This window comes from Mesoplodon mirus, assembly GCF_964341445.2.
Source record: "Mesoplodon mirus genome assembly, chromosome: 10".
Taxonomy (NCBI): Eukaryota; Metazoa; Chordata; class Mammalia; order Artiodactyla; family Ziphiidae; genus Mesoplodon; species Mesoplodon mirus.
This window is the reverse complement of record NC_138986.1, coordinates 106,687,854-106,708,784: the sequence shown is the minus strand read 5'-3', so window position 1 is coordinate 106,708,784 and position 20,931 is coordinate 106,687,854. Positions and strand designations below refer to the sequence as shown.

The 20,931-nt window shown below is 40.0% G+C and overlaps 1 long non-coding RNA gene across 1 annotated transcript in view; it reads right to left on the bottom strand.

Annotated features, from left to right (window-relative positions):
- Nucleotides 1-20,662, bottom strand: part of LOC309811062 — a 160,634-nt gene extending 139,972 nt beyond the window's left edge. Inside the window, exon 1 of the long non-coding RNA XR_014295099.1 lies at nucleotides 20,602-20,662. This is a non-coding gene — a long non-coding RNA (uncharacterized lncRNA). The remainder of the gene's footprint in view (nucleotides 1-20,601) is intronic.
- Nucleotides 20,663-20,931: the final 269 nt, after the last annotated feature.

The window sequence follows — 20,931 nt, the reverse complement described above, 5'->3', positions numbered from 1 at the left end:
GCAGATACTGAAACCCCCACTAGGTGGGAGAAGTTAATGGTGTGCTACCCACAAACACGCAGACCCCAGAACCAGTTGGAACCATAAGGTTGATGATGCTGACACCCACTTACCTCACCACCAACCAATCAGAGAAATGTCCATGAGCTGATCATGCTCTCCTCTTTGAACGATTACTATAAAACTCCTCACTACCCTCTCCAGGTCAGGGACACAGAGTTTTGAGGGCAATCGCCTGCTCTAGCCCCCTTTGCCTGGCAAAGCAATAAAGCTATTCTTTTCTACTTCACCCACAACTCTGTCTTGAGATTTAATTCAGTGTCAGGGTACGGAGGCCGGATTCGGCTTCAAGTATGAGCTCCCCTACTTGCTCCTCTATCCCGCAAAAAAAACCAAAAGCTTAAATAAATTACCAAAGTACTGGATCTTCTTCCTCCCTAGGCAAAACAATGTCCTGACCAGTGGCCTCTCTTCCTTTTCCCCATACCAGCACAGGAATGCCATCTCTGCATTTATGCTTGCCTGTCACCATGTTCATGTAACTGAACAAAAGTGACAGCCCTCGGGATTCCCTGGTGGCGCAGTGGTTGGGAGTCCGCCTGCCGATGCAGGGGACACGGGTTCGTGCCCCGGTCCGGGAGCATCCCGCATGCCGCGGAGCCGCTGGGCCCGTGAGCCATGGCTGCTGGGCCTGCACGTCCGGAGCCTGTGCTCTGCAACGGGAGAGGCCACAACAGTGAGAGGCCCACATACCGCCAAAAAAAAAAAAAAATGTACTATACACCATGCCCAAATGAAATGCAGTGATGATGAAACATATGAAAATCAATCATTGTAATACAGCAAATTAACAGAAGGAAAGACAAAACCACGTGATTATATCAACTGATGTAGAAAAAACATTTGACAAAAGTTTAATACCCTTTCCTGATAAAAACACAGCGAACTATTAATAGAAGGAAAGTACTTCAACATAATAAAAGCCATATATGAAAAACCAACAGCTAACATTATACTCGGCAGTGAAAGACTTAAAGCTTTTCCTCTAAGACCAGGAAGACGGAAAAGATACCCACTGTCATCACTACTATTCAACATAGTACTAAATGTCCTAGCCAGAGAAATCAGACACACAAAAAAATAAAATAAAAGGCATCCAAATTTGAAAGGAAGAAGTAAAATGATCTCTGTTTACAGGTGACATATTAGGCACAAAAATTCCTAAAGATTACACACACACACACCCACACAAACAAACCTGCTGAACCCAAGAAATAATTTTAGCAAAGTTGCAGAATACAAAATTAACAAACACAATGCAGTTGCATTTTTATACATTAACAATGATCAATCTGAAAGAGAATTAAGAAAATAATCTCACTTACAGCAGCATCAAGAAGGAGAAAATGCTTAGGTATAAAATTAGCCAAGAAGGGGAAGAACTTGTACATTGAAAACTACAACACACTGCTTAAAGATATCAAGGAAGATTGTATTTGTATATAAATGGAAAGACATCCCATGCTCAAGGATTGGAATATCGTTAAAATGGCCACGCTACCCAAAGAAATCTACAAATTGAATGCAATTCCGATCAAAATCCCAGTAGCAGAAAAATATCTTATGATTCTTATGGAGCCTCAAGTAGCCATAACAATCTTGTAAAAGAACAAAGTTAGAAGCCTCACACTTCCTGATTTCAAAACACAGTACAAAGCAACAGCAATCAAAGTGGTATGGTACTTGTAGAAAAACATTTAGACCAGTTTAACAGAGTAGAGAGCCTAGAAATTAACCCTTGCTTATATGGCCAAACGATTTTTGACAAAGGTGCCAAAAATACACAATGGGGAAAACACAATCTCTTCAACAAATGATATTGGAAAACTGGATATCTACTTGCAAAAGAATAAATTAAAGAACGAAGTACAGGGGTTCCCTGTGGCGCAGTGGTTGAGAGTCCACCTGCCGATGCAGGGGACATGGGTTCGTTCCCCTGGTCCGGGACGATCCCACATGCCGCGGAGCGGCTAGGCCCGTGAGCCATGGCCGCTGAGCCTGCGCGTGCAGAGCCTGTGCTCCACAACAGGACAGGCCACAACAATGAGAGGCCCGCGTACCGCAAAAAAAAAAAAAAAAGAAAGAAAGAAAGAAAGAAGTACAGGACCAAAACTATAAAACTCCTAGAAGCAAGCATAGGGTAAAAATTTTAGGACATTACATTTGGCAATAATTTCTGGGATACGATACTAAAAGCACATACAACAATGCAAAAGTAGACAAATAGGACTACATCAAATTTTAAAACTTCCATGCAGGTAAGGAAACAATCAACAGAATGACAAGGCAACCTATTGGAATGGGAAAAATATTTGAAAATCTTATATCTAATGTGGGATTAATATCCAAAATATCTGAGGAACTTCCACAACTCAACAAAAAAACCCACAAATAACTGATTTTTTAAGTGCAAAGAACTTGAATAGACAAGTCTCCAGTGAAGATATGCAAATGGCCAACAAGCACATGAAAAGATGCTCAACATCACTAAACTTAAGAGAAATGCAAATCAAGGCCACAATGAGACATTATCTCACACCCATTGGGATGGCCACTGTCAAAAGAACAGAAATAACAAGTGTTGGAGAGGACACGGAGAGGTTAGAACCCTGTGCCCTCTTGCTGGGAATGAGAAATGGTGCAGCCACTATAGAAAATAGTACAGAAGTTCCTCAAAAAATTAAAAATAAAATTACCATATGATCCAGCAATCCCACTTCTGGGTTTATATGCAAAATAATTCAAAGCAGGATCTCAGAAATAAATCTGCACACTCTGCAACATTATTCACAATAGTCAGGAGGTGGAAGCAAACAAAATATTCCTTCACAGATGAATGGACATACAAACAATGAAATATTATACAGCCTTAAAAAAAAGAAGGGAATCCTGTCAAATGCTACAACATGGATGAATCCTGAGGACATGATGCTAAGCAAAATAAGCCAGTCACAAAAGGACAAATACTGTATGATTCCTCTCATATGAAGTATGTAGAGTACTCAAAATCATAGAAACAGAAAGTAGAAAAGTGGTTGCCAAGGAAGGGCTGGAAGAAGGAGGGTGGGGGAATTAGTGTTTAATGGGTATCGAGTTTCAGTTCTGCAAGATGAAAAAGTTCTAGAAGTCTGTTGCACAACAATGTGAAAACACTTAAAACACTAAACTGTACGCTTAAAATGACTTAGATGATAATCACTGTCATGTGTTTTTAGTACAATTTTTTAAATATATACTGACGTCTGAGTGCTAACCACAGAGAATATCATTTAATTTGTCTGGGATGCAGACTGGACACTGGGATTTTATTTTATTTTTTTTAATTTTTTTTTTTGCAGTACGCGGGCCTCTCGCTGTTGTGGCCTCTCCCGTTGCGGAGCACAGGCTCCAGAGGCGCAGGCTCAGCAGCCATGGCTCACGGGCCCAGCCGCTCCATGGCATGTGGGATCTTCCCGGACCGGGGCACGAACCCGTGTCCCCTGCATCGGCAGGCGGACTCTCAACCACTGCGCCACCAAGGAAGCCCGACACTGGGAGTTTTTAAAGGCCTCCTGTAATTCATCAGTGCCATACAGGACCATGGGCCTAGTGTCACATGTTATGATTTTTCCAAGACAGGCTAAAATCAAGATTTTTATCTTTATTTGTAATGTTTATATAAACACTGCTGTTTTTTTTTTTTAATGCTGGCAACTAATTTTTTAAATTCTGTGCAAACCAAACACACCACTCTTGCTGCCTCTTGGGCTACCGATCTCCATGTTCCTTTCTAGTTTAAAATGTCTGTGGATCAAAATTAAGTTTCCTGTGTCTCAGTAGGTGGCCTCCTTACCAGGGGACTCTCCTCTGGCTTTTGAATCTTCCTATGTGAAATACTCATCAATAAAATGGGTCACTATGCACAATGGGGTGTCCCAAGAAGTGTATCATGTATCATGGTTACAAGTCCTTGGCGTGTGTGGGTTATCGTTTTGGTCAGTAAAGTCGATTGGAGGTTTCTGAACAACAATTTCAGGCAGAGAAACCTGGTTGTTTTGAGGGGGTGGGGGGATGTTTGTTTATTTGATTTCCAGTTTGAGAGAACCCTGTAGTTTAAGCTGAATAGTACATGGATTCCTAAATACATTTACCATACAAAAGTTGAATTGCTTTGATGTAAGTAGGACTGGAGAAGTGGGAAGTGAATGACTGTAATTCATCTCCTGCCTTATCAACAGGCTTTTCTGTCCTGAGCAAACTCGGCTCCACAGAGCCTCCATCCAGGTTCAAAGGGAAAGGTTCAAGGGCTGGAGGAGGGAAAGCAGTGAGCTGAACATCTTCATTCCCTGCTCCTGAGTAACCACTGCTCTTACCCACTGTACTGAGCTTCTACTTAAGCTTTTGTTAGAAAAGGGGTTCAAGTGCTTTAAAGAAAGAAGTTAAAAAAACCCTGACCTAGATGAGGGTATCTAGAATACTCATTAATTTTTCAGATAACACTAATAGAAAAGTAACTGCACAAATAGAAAATACAAGCACCAATGAACAGTGAATACATGGATGGAAAAGAAAGTGGAATTCTGAGGCTATCCAACAAACCAAATCATACGTTATTGTTTATAACACAACTTCAACCTAGAGAAAGCCTAAGTAAAAGCATGGGAATGTAAGGTCCCTTGCAGCCTGCCCACTCACCTTCCACGTGGAGCAACACTCCAGGCTAGATTTTAGTGTCTGTGAGAGTGAAAAGCATGCTTAGCAGTGAGGTTAAGTAAAGGTCTATAATATGAATCTTGAGGAAAGAATAAAATAACCAAGATTATTCTTTCAAGATAAAAACACTATAAAAGATTGAATCTAAAAAGACAAAGGCTGCAGAAGCAGCCAAAGAAAAAAAATAGGTAAATTGGACTATATCAAAATTTAAAACTTTTATGCATCCAACTTTTGTACTATCAACAAAGCGAAAAGGCAGCTCTTGGAATGAAACAAAATATTTGCAAATTATATGTCTGACAAAGGGTTAATATCAAGAATATAAACAGAACTCCTACAACTCAACAACAAAACAAACAAACAACTCAATTTAAAAATGGGCAAAGGACTTGAATAGGAATTTCTTCCAAGAAAATATACAAATATCTAATAAGCGCATGAAGAGATGGCTTTACATCTCTAATATTAGGGAAATACAAATCAACACCACAGTGAGACACCACTTCCCATTCGTCAGAATGGTTATTATCAAAAAAACGGAAAATAACTATTGGTGAAGATGCGGAGAAATCGGAACTCTTGTGCGCTGCTGGTGGGAATATAAAACAGTGCAACACTGTGGAAAGTAGTATGGCAGTTCCTCAAAAAATTAAAAATAGGATTACTATCTGATCCAACAATTCCACTTTTGGATATATACCCAAAAGAATTGAAAGCAAGGATGTGAAAAGATATTTGCCCACCCACATTCATAGCAGTAGTATTCACAATAGCCAAAAGGAGGAAACAACCCAATTGTGCACCAACGCATGCATGGATAAAGAAAATGTGGTATACACCTAGCGTGAAGTATTATGCAACCTTAAAAAGGAAAGAAATTCTGACACATGCTACAACATGGATGAACCTTGAAGATAGTATGTGAAGTGAAATAAGCCAGTCACAAAAGGACAAATACTGTATATTACCTCACCTATACACGATACCTAGAATAGTCAAATTCATAGAGACAGAAAGTAGAATGATAGTTGCCAGGGGCTGGGGGAAGGGAGGAAAGAGGAGTTATTGTTTAATGAGTACCGGGTTCCCATCTTACGAGATGAAAAAAGTCCTCGAAGTGGATAGTAGTGATGGTTGCACAACAGTGTGAATGCCACTGAAGTGTATACCTTTTTATAAAATGGTTAAAATGGTAAATTACATGTTATGTATATTTTACCACAATGTTTTCAAACATTTTTTAAAAACAAAGACTATAAAATCATGAAAGCATGTTAGCCCACATGCCAAGTGAGTTTCATGAGATGCCAGCCATACGGACTTAACGTATTTCTTCTTTACAATATCATCCCACTTCATTTGATAGACATGAGAACCTGTGATCCACCAGGGTGAACTCTGAGTGCACCTGCAATGGCAGGACTGGTCATAGGGACTGTGACTTAGGAAGGAAATCAATGGAAACATTAAAGAAAGCTTAGAAGGGCTGGTTGAACACAATGAGGTGAGCAGGAATACTGAAAACATTTCAGCCCAAAGGGATTTTAGTGAACCTGATGATTCTCGAACATTACTGGCAAGGCTACTTATAACAGACATCAAACTACTTATTATAACAGGGGAGATAAAAGTCAACTGGTACAGTTTGTGAGAATGAAGTCTTTAGACTACTAACAGGACAAAAGTGTAGACAGTAGGGACTGTTTATCAGACACTAAATGTAATACAGAGAGAAACTAAAGGATCTCATTCCAAAAACACATAAAATTGCCTCATGGATGCTGAAACAATCTTGCGGTTGGAGACAGCAATGATTTCACACATTTTACAATATTAGAAGGTCTGGCCCCCCTTCCTCTGGAAAAGTGAAGATGCTGATTTTTTTTTTTCATCCTCTCTGCTTCAGATGGATCTGAGAAACTCAGACGTGTTTGGCATGACGTGTACCACCATTAAATATGCTTAAAGGAGTTACAATATCAATGGATAATGAATAACGTAAAATTAACCATGAATAAAAGACAGACCAAATTTGATACTTCCACGAATTGACAACTAAGAGCAAATTCACAGCAAGTAAGAGAAAACTCCAACAAAGGAACCTGGAAAAAGCTCCAAAAGATTTAGTTATAACGTAAAAAAGAATTTTCAAGAAAACGTGTCAATTAAGCTTTTGGCAAGATTTAAGAGCAGAGGCAAAGCTCTCAAGTTCATGGTGGTGCTAGAGGATCCAATCCCCCTGCTGTGCCTGAGGTAGGCAGTGAGGGAAGAAGATAAAGACATGATGCTTCGTGGGAGCAGGAAGATACACAAAGAGCTGCCAATGAGCTCCATCAGCAAGTGGCCCCCCAGCCCACTGGCAGCACAATGGGAACCAGACACCTGCGCACAATGCCTGAAGCACACACCAGAAGGATGCTCTGCGTCCAGAGACATGCCAAGCTTCAGCGGCAAAGACCTCTCCAGGTGGGAAAAATGTAATTGACCTATGTGCTTTTCTTCTTTTCATTCCTCTTTTTATTGATGTCAGGTCACTGAATATTCATATCATAAAAGCTATGTTCCATTTCATAGAGATAGCCATTTCAGGGTTTGGGATTTAGACAAATGATCTACTTCACAACAACCATCCGTAAGACCCACATCACTTTACTTCTCAGTATTCAACCTTCCTAAATCCTCCCAGATGGCTACATTTTACCAAAAGACGTCTCTCCATTCACAGGAGCAGGGCTTCATGGGGGAGCAATTGCTCACACTTTCTGTGACTCGCCAACCACGTTTCTTGTGAGTAAAGGTCACCACGGCTTAATAACACTTTCTGTGTAGAATACGGAGAGGAACACAATTGCATTTTATAATCAGATCTACGTTTGTCCTTGTGACATAGCAACAGAGGAGAATAAAACATTCACTGACTGTCAAGCCTCGAAAGATGACTTTAAATCACCCAGCTTTATGTTTCAGTGGCCTTTCTTATTGAAACATAATCAACTCATATTTGATGAAACAGACACAAGACTATGGGAAGAACAACGATTCCAAATGTGGAGAAGGTCTGGACTTCTTACTGTTTGTTATTTCAGTAATTTAAGCATTTTGAGATTCAGGTCTATGAAACTCCTTTCTAACCCAAGTCAAGGACTTGGTCTCTCTCCAAAGTTTTTTAAAGAAAACACGGATTGAAAGTCAATGCACATCAGTCATGTGGGGGAAAGGCGGCTTTTGTAGTGAGATATGGATCTGAATCTCAGCCTTATCACTTATTAGTTACATGACCTGACATTAGTGTCGTTACCTCTCTGAGCCTCAATTTTCTGTCTGTAACATGGTGCTGATAATGCTTACTTCTGCTGCTTGCTGAGGATATTAAATGGGGTAATGAATCAACATTACCTGGCACAGAGCCAGGGACAGGGCCAATGTTTTAAAAATTGAAGGTAAAAAGAGGTTAGGACATTTCTGGCTTCTATATGTGCTGAGGAGAAGGAAGAAGGTGGGGAGAGAAGGAAAGAAAAGAAGGAGTATCACAGCACAATGCACTGATACCCCTAAGATACGTCACTATCCTAACATCCTTTCTAACAGAAACACAGAATAGAATCGAAGACCCATCTTATGCAGCCAACTCATAAAGCAGGTATAGGACTCCCACCATAACATCAGGAGTCCAACGGGTTCCACTGTAATTAACTTGGATTTGTACTCAGACCATTCAGATGTGAGGATAAAATCATTTCTTAAATAAACTAAAGGGAACTTAAAGCTATCCCTCTACCCCCAGTCTCTACTGCAAGGGCTAAAGAATTTCCATATTCGTCTCCCTTTCCCACTCACTTCAGACATGCCATGTCCCACCAAGATGCAGTTATCCTACTTCCCTCTCTTCCATCTCTGTTTGGGTGAAAAAAAAAATCATCCATTCCTGTATTGGTTCAGTCTTTTGGACCATTTCTAACCGATTTTCTTCATATCTCATCACAGAATGATAACTTTAGGCAAGGCTTGAAGAGTAAACTGCAGCCAGCTAGCAAATTCAAAACAAGCCCAAGGTCAGCAGCACACCAGTGAGACCAGGGTTCATTACTTAAACGTTAGAATCATTTCACATGAAAATGAAAAGGGGGGTTAATCAGTTAATGAATCTGGCACGGCAGCATCCAGAGCGGCAGGGGAGGACAAAACACTGAATGAGTTCAGAAACCAAGGAGACATTATAAACAAAGAGGGCCATTGCCTACATGTCCCTGCTTCTCTCCTTAAGATCTGAATGTCCTTTGAATCCTAACATTTAAGAGTGCAACCCTTTCCAGCTCTGGGAGGCTTGAATGCCTCTAGTGAAATGCCAGCGTTAATGAGAGTCTAATATACCTTTCCACCTGCAGCACCTGTGCAGACAAATTGTACCAGGCTTCAGACAAGCTGAAAAGCCTCCGTGTGCTGTAGATGGAACAGCTGGTAGAGTCAGTGTTCATTTGCTGAATGGTTCCTGTAGTCCCAGCTTGAGCTGGATAGGAAACTCTACAAAGGTAGCTAACTCGGAGCTTCCACGCAAGAAACATCTGTCAACTAAACAACTTTGTGTGAGACGCCTGCCTTCTCGGCTGTGGCGAATGACGACAAAGACTGCCACCAGATAGACTGACAATGGTAGTCAACACGTCCTTTCTGAAGTGACACAGCAAGACTCCATCGCCACTAGCTCCAGTTGTTAAACAACATCTGGCACAGCACCAGGGTCATTTACCCAACCCCCTCCTTGGAATAAAATGAACACTTGGTTATTCACAATGCATTTGGTCCCCTTCCATTGAGAGGTATTTTAGCTACCTATTTGTTCTATCTATTGAGTTTATTCTGCATCATTGTATCTACTCTACAAAGCCTGTAAGCATTATTATCCAAAAGAAAGATGAAAAACACCTTTTCAGGAACAGAGTGGTAGAAACCTTCAAACCACCCAACTAACTTCAAAGCATTATCTAACTCCCAGAATTACCCCAGTGGGTACAAGCACATACTATGGAGAGAGTGTATTTTTCAATAAAATATTCCCTTTGTGGGCTGAAACATGCCCTATCTTCTTATGAAATTATTAGTTCGTTATTAAAATGCTTCAATTGAACTATTTCTTGAGATCTGTTCCTCTGCTGACTCATACCCACTATCACTGATCCTAATCCCACCCTGTACCAGAGATTCTCAGTAAAAGGAAACGAGAAGATTGTACATACACAAAGCCTACGTTCACACCTTCTCTCCAAAACTAATACACCAATAAAGCCAATAAACCAGTTGAAAATCAACAAAGAGAAAAAGAGATCCTTCCATGCTCCATGCCCACCTGATCTCACATTGTCCTACTTCTACTCTCAGCTTTGTCTTCCATTTCTAGATCTTTTCCTACCTTTTGGGAAAATCTGAACTTATCTTCTGAATGAGAAAACTAAATGCCTTTAGTGAATACTCACCCCTACATCTTCCTTCACTACACAAACTTCACCATGCATTTTCAAGGCAAGCACCTTATCTGAGCTCCCCCTGACTCTCCACAATGAGGGAAGGGGACTGTCCAAAATTTCCCATCAGAATGAAGTTGGATGCAAACAAAGAGCCATCCGAACTTTAAGGCTAGAATAGGTTGTTCTGAATTTCACTCTTTGAGGAAAAGCATTTCTTTAAATGATGGTCCTTTAAAATGTTAATCTATTGCCAATGTGCTTCAGCATCACTTTAGGGAAAATCAAATGACACTCTGTTTCCTATAGACACTTTACAGTCTACAAGCTGAGGTGATCAACGCTTGATATTCAGTACAACATGGTGGCCCAAAAGCTAATAAGAAGCTTATTATGAATGACTTCACAGCCTAAGACAGTAGCCTACAATTCCTTCCCATTACTGGTTCTGTCCTCCAAGTCTAATGAGTATTCCTGCACATAACTTTACACTTTGATTTTTTATCATTACCAAGCCATCAGACATGGATTAGGAGCAAAGTCAAAGTAATAGGAAGTTATATCCCAATATTATTTTTGAGCAACTAACAGTTCTCACTTGAATGAAATGAATTTTATTTTACACCAAACTCAATGATATAGCTGTCGTCTGGAACTTCAGTGCTATACTCTACTTCCTGGAAGTTTAGCTCATTGGATTCCTGGATTTCAGCACAGAAACCCTGAGTTCCACTCTTCAGGCCTGCCATTGAGTTACTATGTAATCATGCCTAAGTCATTTTTTGATTTGTTTGCTTTTTCTCCATTGGTAAAATGGCAATAATCCAAATTCTCCAAGCCAGGGACCTCATTTTAGGATTTATTTTTAAGCTATGTTTCTAGAAGCCCTAAAATTCTGCATAGTTGTTTCAGGTGTTACATACAAATAATTTAGTCCAAATTTTTTATTTTTAATGTATATTTTAACACTGTGGGAATATTCTAGGAGTCACTGACTCACAAGTGATATATATTAGGTTTTAACACATTTTGGTGAACCCCCTTGCAAGGCATGTCTGGTTAACTCATTCTTGTCTGCAAATCTCAGTGTAAGACTCCTACCAAATGTGTGTATATAAATGACCTTACTTTAAATATGTTATTTATTAGTAAGTGTGTAGATTGGCCCTGGTCATTTTTTTAAAACAGCAGTACCTGGTTTGCTCTCATTTCTAAAGATGTGTAATCAAGTCCTCATGTCTGTGAAAGCCTTTGTCAAAGCCTACATGCTAAACCAGTCCATATGGGGCATGTGCAGTACCTAGTCTTATCATGCAACCTTTGGGCAATGAGGCAAGATGGTGCTAGTGGTATAGTGAGAAACTGCTAGAGCCAGGTTACAAGGGCTGCTTGATTAATGGCAGATTTTGCAATCATGTTGGGGAATCATGCTGGATTTTCAGGGTGACAAACAGTTTTCAGGATCATAAAGGGTTAGATGAGACACCATTCTGGGTTTCATGCAACTGGATAGGACCTCAGAGAATGGAAAATCCATGTTCCTTGAACATCGCACAGACTGGCCTATTGGTACAATTGGCTAAGTACATATCATCTAAGTTTATCACGGTAAACTGTCCCTTCTCTAAGATTTATATAATAAGAGAATTCCGTTTTCCCCTATCAGTAACCCACTTCTACAATAACATGCCCCTCCAATTTCTATACCATGTAAAATTCAGACTCATCTACCTGGAACCCAGTCTTATCACATCATAGTCAATTACTCAATAACTAATTTCTAACAGATAATGTTTTAATATTACTTAGTTATAAATCTTTTAGTACTTATTAGAAGTTTTGTGTGCTTCTTCCCTGACTTTGATGCTTATGATAAGAAATACAAGGGCTTCCCTGGTGGTGCAGTGGTTGAGAGTCCGCCTGCCGATGCAGGGGATGCGCACTTGTGCCCCGGTCTGGGACGATCCCACATGCCGCAGAGCGGCTAGGCCCGTGAGCCATGGCCGCTGAGCCTGCGCGTCCGGAGCCTGTGCTCCGCAAAGGGAGAGGCCACAGCAGTGAGAGGCCCGCGTACCGCAAAATATGAAAATGAAAAAAAAAAATACAAGCAGTAGTTAGGCATTGTTGGTGATGCAATTTTGAAATGGGATTTCTTACTATACCTCCCATGGGTTTCTGGGTAAATAATAACTGCAGAGTGTCCTGAGAGCACACAGCAGTCCATTACCATTTTCAGCTACCTGCCTGTCAAATCAGTATTTTCATAATATAGTTTATACTTTGGAGTTCTAGAGAAAATTATATTTGTAAAAGGAATCAATCACTGGGGGGAAAAAGTTTGAAAGCTGCTATTTTGACGATACAACCGCTGGCATCATTTGTAAATCAACCTGATAGATAAAACCAAAACATCCAACGTGTATTCCATGCTGTATTTTGTCTGAGTTATGAGTAGGCATACCCACTGAGAGGGAGACTGCTTACTTCAGCCCAACTCAAAACACAGATGGAACAGCTCTCCAAAATCAATTATGCAGTCAATGCATGAAAATAGAAAAAGTAAGTTTTGTGGGGAGACAGAAAATTTGGGTTTCATCTGAATCAGAAAGAATACACAGAGGTCTCATGATGATACTATCATGTCACTGATATTTATTATAAATATTGGATGCCTCTGGCCTGGTTGTATATTTATGATAAGGAATTAAACCAGTTGTTAAACACCGAGCTCTGATTACACATGGGTTCTGGTCAGATTCAATCTTTTCTTTTCTTTTCTTTTTTAACATCTTTATTGGGTTATACTTACTTTAAAATGGTGTGTTAGTTCATGCTTTATTAAAAAGTGAATCAGCTATATATATACATATATCACCATATCTCCTCCCTCTTGTGTCTCCCTCCCACTCTCCCTATCCCACCCCTCTAGGTGGTAACAAAGCACCGAGCTGATCTCCCTGTGCTATGCGGCCGCTTCCCACTAGCTATCTATTTCACATTTGGTAGTGTATATATGTCCATGCCTCTCTCTCACTTCATCCCAGCTTACCCTTCCCACTCCTCGTGTCCTCAAGTCCATTCTCTACATCTGTGTCTTTATTCCTATCCTGCCCCTAGGTTCTTCAGAACCTTTTATTTTTTAGATACCATATATACGTGTTAGCATAGGGTATTTATTTTTCTCTTTCAGACATACTTCACTCTGTATAGCAGTCTCTAGCTCCATTCACCTCACTACAAATAACTCAATTTTGTTTCTTTTTATGGCTGAGTAATATTCCATTGTATATATGTGCCACGTCTTCTTTATCCATTCATCTCTCGATGGACACATAGGTTGCTTCCATACCCTGGCTGTTGTAAATAGAGCTGCAATGAACATTGTGGCACATGACTCTTTTTGAATTATGGTTTTCTCAGGGTATATGCCCAGTAGTGGGATTGCTGAGTCGTATGGTAGCTCTATTTTTAGTTTTTTAAGGAACCTCCATACTGACCTCCATAGTGGCTGTATCAATTTACATTCCCAACAACAGTGCAAGAGGCTTCCCTTTTCTCCACAGCCTCTGCAGCATTTACGGTTTGTAGATTTTTTGATGATGGCCATTCTGACTGGTGTGAGGTGATACCTCATTGTAGCTTTGATTTGCATTTCTCTAATGATTAGTGATGTTGAGCATTCTTTCATGTGTTTGTGGGCAATCTCTATATCTTCTTTGGAGAAATGTCTATTTAGGCCTTCTGCCCATTTTTGGATTGGGTTCTTTGTTTTTTTGATATTGAGTTGCATGAGACGTTTGTGAATTTTGGAGATTGATCCCTTGTCAGTTGCTTCGTTTGCAAATATTTTCTCCCATTCTGAGGGTGGTCTTTTCATCTTGTTTAGGGTTTCTTTTGATGTGCAAAAGCTTTTACGTTTCATTAGGTCCCATTTGTTTATTTTTATTTCCATTTCTCTAGGAGGTGGGTCAAAAAGGATCTTGCTGTGATTTATGTCATAGGCTGTTCTGCCTATGTTTTCCTTGAAGAGTTTTATAGTGTCTGGCTGTATATTTAGGTCATTAATCCATTTTGACTTTCTTTTTCGTATGGTGTTAGGGACTGTTCTAATTTCATTCTTTAACATGTAGCTGTCCAGTTTTCTCAGCACCACTTATAGAAGAGGCTCTCTTTTTTCCATTGTGTATTCTTGCCTCCTTTCTCAAAACTAAGGTGACCATATGTGCGTGGCTTTATCTCCGGGCTTTCTGTCCTGTTCCACTGATCTATATTTCTGTTTTTGTGCCAGTACCATACTGTCTTGATTACTGTAGCTTTGTAGTATAGTATGAAGTCTGGGAGCCTGATTCCTCCAGCTCGTTTTTCTTTCTCAACATTGCTTTGGCTATTCAGGGTCTTTTGTGTTTCCATACAAATTGTGAAAATGTTTGTTCTAGTTCTGTGAAAAATGCCATTGCTAGTTTGATGGGAATTGCACTGAATCTGTCAATTGCTTTGGGTCGTATAGTCATTTTCACAATGTTGATTCTTCCAATCCAAGAACATGGTATTCCTCTCCATCTATTTGAATCATCTTTAATTTCTTTCATCAGTGTCTTACACTTTTCTGCATACAGGTCTTTTGTCTCCTTAGGTAGGTTTATTCCTAGGTATTTTATTCTTTTTGTTGCCATGGTAAATGGGAGTGTTTCCTTCATTGCTCTTTCAGATTTTTCATCATTAGTGTACAGGAATGCAAGAGGTTTCTGCCCATTTTGTATCCTGCTACTTTACCAAATTCATTGATTAGCTCTAGTAGTTTTCTGGTAGCATCTTTAGGATTCTCTATGTAAAGTAGCATGTCATCTGCAAACAGTGACAGCTTTACTTCTTTTCCAATTTGGATTCCTTTTATTTCTTTTTCTCCTCTGATTGCTGCGGTTAAAACTTCCAAAACTATGTTGAATAATAGTGGTGAGAGTGGACAACCTTGTCTTGTTCCTGATCTTAAAGGGTTTCAGTTTCTCACCATTGAGAACGATGTTAGCTATGGGTTTGTCATACATGGCCTTTATTATACTGAGGTAAGTTCCCTCTATGCCTAGTTTCTGGATGCTTTTTATCATAAATGGGTGTTGAATTTTGTCAAAAGCTTTTTCTGCATCTCTTGAGATGATCATATTGTTTTGCTCCTTCAATTTGTTAATATGGTTTATCACAATGATTGATTTGCGTATATTGAAGAATCCTTGCATCCTGGGATAAACCCCACTTGATCGTGGTGTATGATCCTTTTAATGTGCTGCTGGATTCTGTTTGCTAGTATTTTGTTGAGGATTTTTTCATCTCTGTTCATCAATGATATTGGCCTGTAGTTTTCTATCAATGTGACATATTTGTCTGGTTTTGGTATCAGGGTGATGGTGGCCTTGTAGAATGAGTTTGGGAGTGTTGCTCCTTCTGCTACATTTTGGAAGAGTTTGAGAAGGAGACGTGTTAGCTCTTCTCTAAATGTTTGATAGAAGTTGCCTGTGAAGCCATCTGGTCCTGGGCTTTTGTTTCTTGGAAGATTTTTAATCACAGTCTCAATTTCAGCACTTGTGATTGGTCTGTTTATATTTTCTATTCCTTCCTGGTTCGGTCTTGGAAGGTTATGCTTTTCTAATAATTTGTCCATTTCTTCCAGGTTGTCCATTTTATTGGCATAGAGTTGCTTGTAGTCATCTCTCACGATCCTTTGTATTTCTGCAGTGTCAGTTGTTACTTCTTCTTCATTTCTAACTGTTGATTTGCATCTTCTCCCTTTTTTTCCTGATGAGTCTGACTAATGGTTTATCAATTTGGCTTCTCTTCTCAAAGAACCAGCTTTTAGTTTTATTGATCTTTGCTACTGTTTCCTTCATTTCTTTTTTGTTTATTTCTGATGTGATCTTAATGATTTCTTTCCTTTTGCTAACTTTGGGGCTTTTTTGTTTTTCTTTCTCTAATTGCTTTAGGTGTAAGGTTAGGTTGTTTATTTGAGATTTTTCCTGTTTCTTGAGGTAGGATTGTATCGCTATAAACTTCCCTCTTAGAACTGCAGTTGCTGCATCCCATAGGTTTTGGGTCATCATGTTTTCATTTCACATAACTGATGTGTCTTAGATGCTTAACATGAAAACAAATATTCTAAAATCAGCAGTGTCCTTTTGCTTTTTGTATCACTTCTATATTATATCATTATTTAAACAACACTGTAGCCAATTAATGTGCATAGGGAAAAATGAATCGACCATAAAGAAAGCTTAAGTTTTTCTATTATTTAATATCTTTTCATAGAAGGCAACTTGACAACTGTTTTCTCTCAAGAAAATGACTTCCTATGGGTTCTCCCAGAATCAAACCCAGTCATAAACATTCCAGTTCAAATAGTTAATATGAGAAATGGAAGAAACTCCAATAGGAAAGTGAGATAGGGAAGAGAAGGCAAGCATTAAATACTGTGTTATAGCCAGGTAATAGTGTGGAAAAGTGGAGGTAATCCACAGAGAAACTCTGGGAAACACAAGCTTCCAACTTGAAGGGCCAGGGAGCTGGGGCATTTAGATACCCACTCCCATCAGTCCTTGGTTGAGGACTGCTGCTGGGAAGCTATTAATTCCCCTCACTTCCTTCCTGCCATCTACACAGGCAGAGCAGACTTCAACAGCTTCAGAAGTTCCTGGGCTGGAAAATGCCAAATAATGGCAATTGAAAGTTTGCCACATGCACAAAATGGTAGGGTCTAAGAAATATAGGAGGGACATTGAACAAATTGCCAATAGCAGGCAACTGGCAAATGCAAATTCAGAGGGCTTCACAAGTCATCTTAGCAATTAGAATAGATAATAAGAAACCTCTCTCAACAAGAGCCTGAGATGCACTATTCTTATCATTTGAATAATGAGTGCTGGTTTCCATTTATTAAACAGTTCTTATGTGCCAGGTACTGTACCAATGGCCCAACGTCCATGATCTCATTTAATGCCCACAACAATCTTATTAGTACATCACCAGTTTATAGATGAGGAAGCTGGACTCAGGGGCATTAAGTAATTTACTCAAGTAACAGACACCAGCCCAGGTCTCTCAGTTGCCAAAATATTTTCTCTTTCTGCCTCCCACTGTTTTCAGCGTCCCTAGATGGACAGATATATTTTCTTTAGCTTGAGTATGTCATTAGCTCTGGAAATTCTATCTAAAAAACGTCACAGTCCGCCCCTTTCAGAGAAAGACCTGTGTCTTCATATCTTGGAAATTCCAGCCTGTGTACCAAACATGGAGAGACTTCCCACCTGGTGCCCCTGTCATCTCTGCCGCGTGGACTTTTACGAGAGGCTCTCATTTGGTGCTCTGCACCTGCCCCATGGTGGTTAGCACTTTCAAAGAGCTGCAGGCTCCAGGAATCACAAAACCATCTCTGCTTCTATGTCCTTTCCCACCTGATTTCCATTTGCTCTGCCTGGTCATGATGGGAAGTTTCTTTTTTTGTAGCATCATTCCAGTCTGACTTTTCTTTCACCTCTTCACATTCCACATTCCATCAAGTGGCAATTTTATTCTACGATCACCAGTTAGAACTTTAAAATAGATTTTCAAAGAATATCTGACTGTTAGAACTTCAAATAGCTCAAATATAACCATTTTCTTCAATAAACCTAAATTCTAATCTCTTTTAAATAGTATTTTGAGCAAAATAATAATTCATGCTCACTTGTATTAGTCCCTTTTCACTCCTGAGTCTCCAAGTCATTCTTAAAACCTTCAAACTTTAAGTCCTCTAATGCTATCACAGCACACTTTTAATTACTGGTATCAAAAGAAAGGGACTATCATAGGGGAAAAGCCTTCTATGTTATTTTACCAGCTTAATTTCTACACAAAAGCTTTCAAGTAATCAACAAAAAGAAGAAATGCGAATCCAAATAAGCCACAAACTGGGAAGACAGTCCAAGAATGAACAATGAAGGTCAAATCCAAGTACAACAAACCCCATGGAGAATACTGATGTTTTGCTGCAGTGACATTTCATGGTTAATTGGTGGTTTGTTAAAGATTACATTTCCAAGATCAAAAAGAATAATGACAAAACACACTCAGAAATGGAAAGCAAGGGCTCTAGAAACAGTAGCTGTTTGGAAATTATAAATGGTACTAAATGACTAATGAGGAAGATAGAGAGCTTACCAATTCTCAGGGAATTTTGTAACTTTCAAACCACAGACTGTTGTGGGCAGGATTTGATCAAAGGTCTCTAGAGTACACTTTCATCCTCATGAGGTTGGGGTCAGGAAGAAGAGAAGGTAAAGAGGACCAGGAGCTATAAGGCTGTGACTTGGAAAGGCCTTTTGCAGTCATCTACTTCCAGCATCCTGCCCCAGAATTCCTCAAATTCCATGTTTTCCCATAAGCTGTTATTTCCATCCAGGTGTTACATGTACCAGACCCCTTTTCTACAGCAATGGCCCTTTCAGGTCTTGAGGGAATTTAAAATCATACAAAGAAAAATCTGCCTTGCAGAATCTTAGGAGATTTCACTGATTTCACATTGCTCTTAATGGAACGAAGGCATGGCATCATCTGCCTAGCCTCATATAAAAAAGGAGGAAAAAACCAACAAACATTCATTGCCCCATTGAATCTGGTGCCCTACATAGTCCCATGTGTGACACTGGTCCCACACAGAAAAATTTGAGCTTACTGTCCACGCTGATGCTCAGTTAAACCCACCCTATACACAGTCACCTAAGTGGCTTTTCTAGGACACAGTCTGATGGAGGCACTCCTCTGCCTTCACCTTCAATGAATCCCCATTGATTACAGAACAAAGTCTAAATGACAGAGCCATGGCTCTCGTTCCAGCCATATCTCCTATCAACCCCCTTTCTCAGAGTTCATGCCCCAGCCATGCTGAAGAACATACAATATCCTCTTTATCTTAAGGATTTTGTACAGAGTGGTCCCTCTGCCTGAAACTTCCTTCCTTCCTTCCATCTTTGCCTGGGAAGGTCCTGGAAAATTGCTACTCACCCTGCTGATCTCCACTATCACTTCGTTCAAGAAGTCCCTCTGGGTCTCCCATTCCCTACCTCCACAACTGGACTTAGTTAAATTTACCCTCCTGTTTACACCCACAAACACCTACTTCCTCTATCAAATGACTTATTTCCTATGTTGTAATTACCTATTTCTTTATCAGTCTCTCTGACTGAACTATACACTCCTTAAAGACCGAGAAGTTGTTTCCTCCACTATCGTATCACAAAACCTAACAGACTAACTGACACATGATAGTAACTCAGTAAATACGTGTTGGATGAATGAATGAATGAATGAACGAATGAACAACACACTAACCAGCTGTATGAGCTCAATCTCTAGACCATCCCTCTGTCCCTTACCTGCAACCTAAAACAATCCCAGTACTTCTGGTTGTCTTCCTTGGTCCTGGAGCATTTGTGAAATCGCAACATCATTCCCATCCCAGACAACTCCACTTCCAATAATTTGTTGTCCTTGTCTAGAGTAACACCAGTTACCTAAATTTGGCCCATCTACTCCAACCACATCCCAAATCCTCTGAGCCAGATGCAGCAGCTTCCTTTCACAATGCTAGGACCCACCACAAAACAGATGATAATCCCTTTGCACATTTCAAGGAGCAGCACCAAGGGAACAGTACCTGGGAAAGGCCATTGACAGCTCAGAATATCCAGGGCATTTCTAGAACCTCAGCACTGCTCTCGCTCTAGGAATGAAGGTCCAAAAAGCATGTCAGAGAATGTTCATAATTGTAAACAAGCTCCACCTTTGAAACACAATCTAGATAGAACCAAATATACAAGCCTGCACAATGGATGAAGCCAACGTCTCCTCCATGATTGCCCTTCTGACAACCTTATTGTCTCCTCAACCATAAAAGGTGAACTTCAAACTCACGACCTTGCCTTGTCACCAGAAACATCCAAGCTTGGATCAGTCTTTCTAAGACCAGATATTTGCTCTGTGAGCTACTAGAGACTTGTCACATACACCCAGGTAGAACAGGATTATTTCTATCTACCTGGGGACCTGGAGTCTTTCACATTGCTCCTGTTAAAACTCTCACAACAGCAAAACTTTACCTACAAAGGGTTCAAGCTATGACACTCCCAATTTTCACAAACCTCCTCATCTCTTGTGAGTCAAATGCAGCCAACTCCAGGAATTGGAGACATGGTTGTGAGGATGAAACTGACTTTGGGGCTCCCCTTGGATATGGTCTTCCAGACTTACCAAAAGGCCATTCAGAGGAAGGTTTACCCCACCTCAGGGAAACCCGAGGCAGTACTTGCAGTCAAGGGCTGGCCATGGCTTCTGAGCTACATCCAAAAAGAATTTCATACTGTACCTGGATCTGCTGGAGCCATTTCTGACTGTCCGAGAGCCAGCATGTACCGTTCCTGAACTGCCTCCATTGTGGATCATCAGTAGGGCTGTCAGATTTACTAAATAAAAATACAGGATACCCAGTTAAACTTGAACTTCACATGAATAGTAAGTCATCACTTTTAGTTTAAGTAGATCCTATGTACTATTTGGGGCATACTTATCTTAAAAATGTACTCGTTGTTTTTCTGACATTCATATTTAACTGAAGAGCCTACATTTTATCTGTCAACCCTACTCAGCAGAAACGATGGAGGCTTATAGAGATCCAAGAGATGCCTCAGAGCATCCT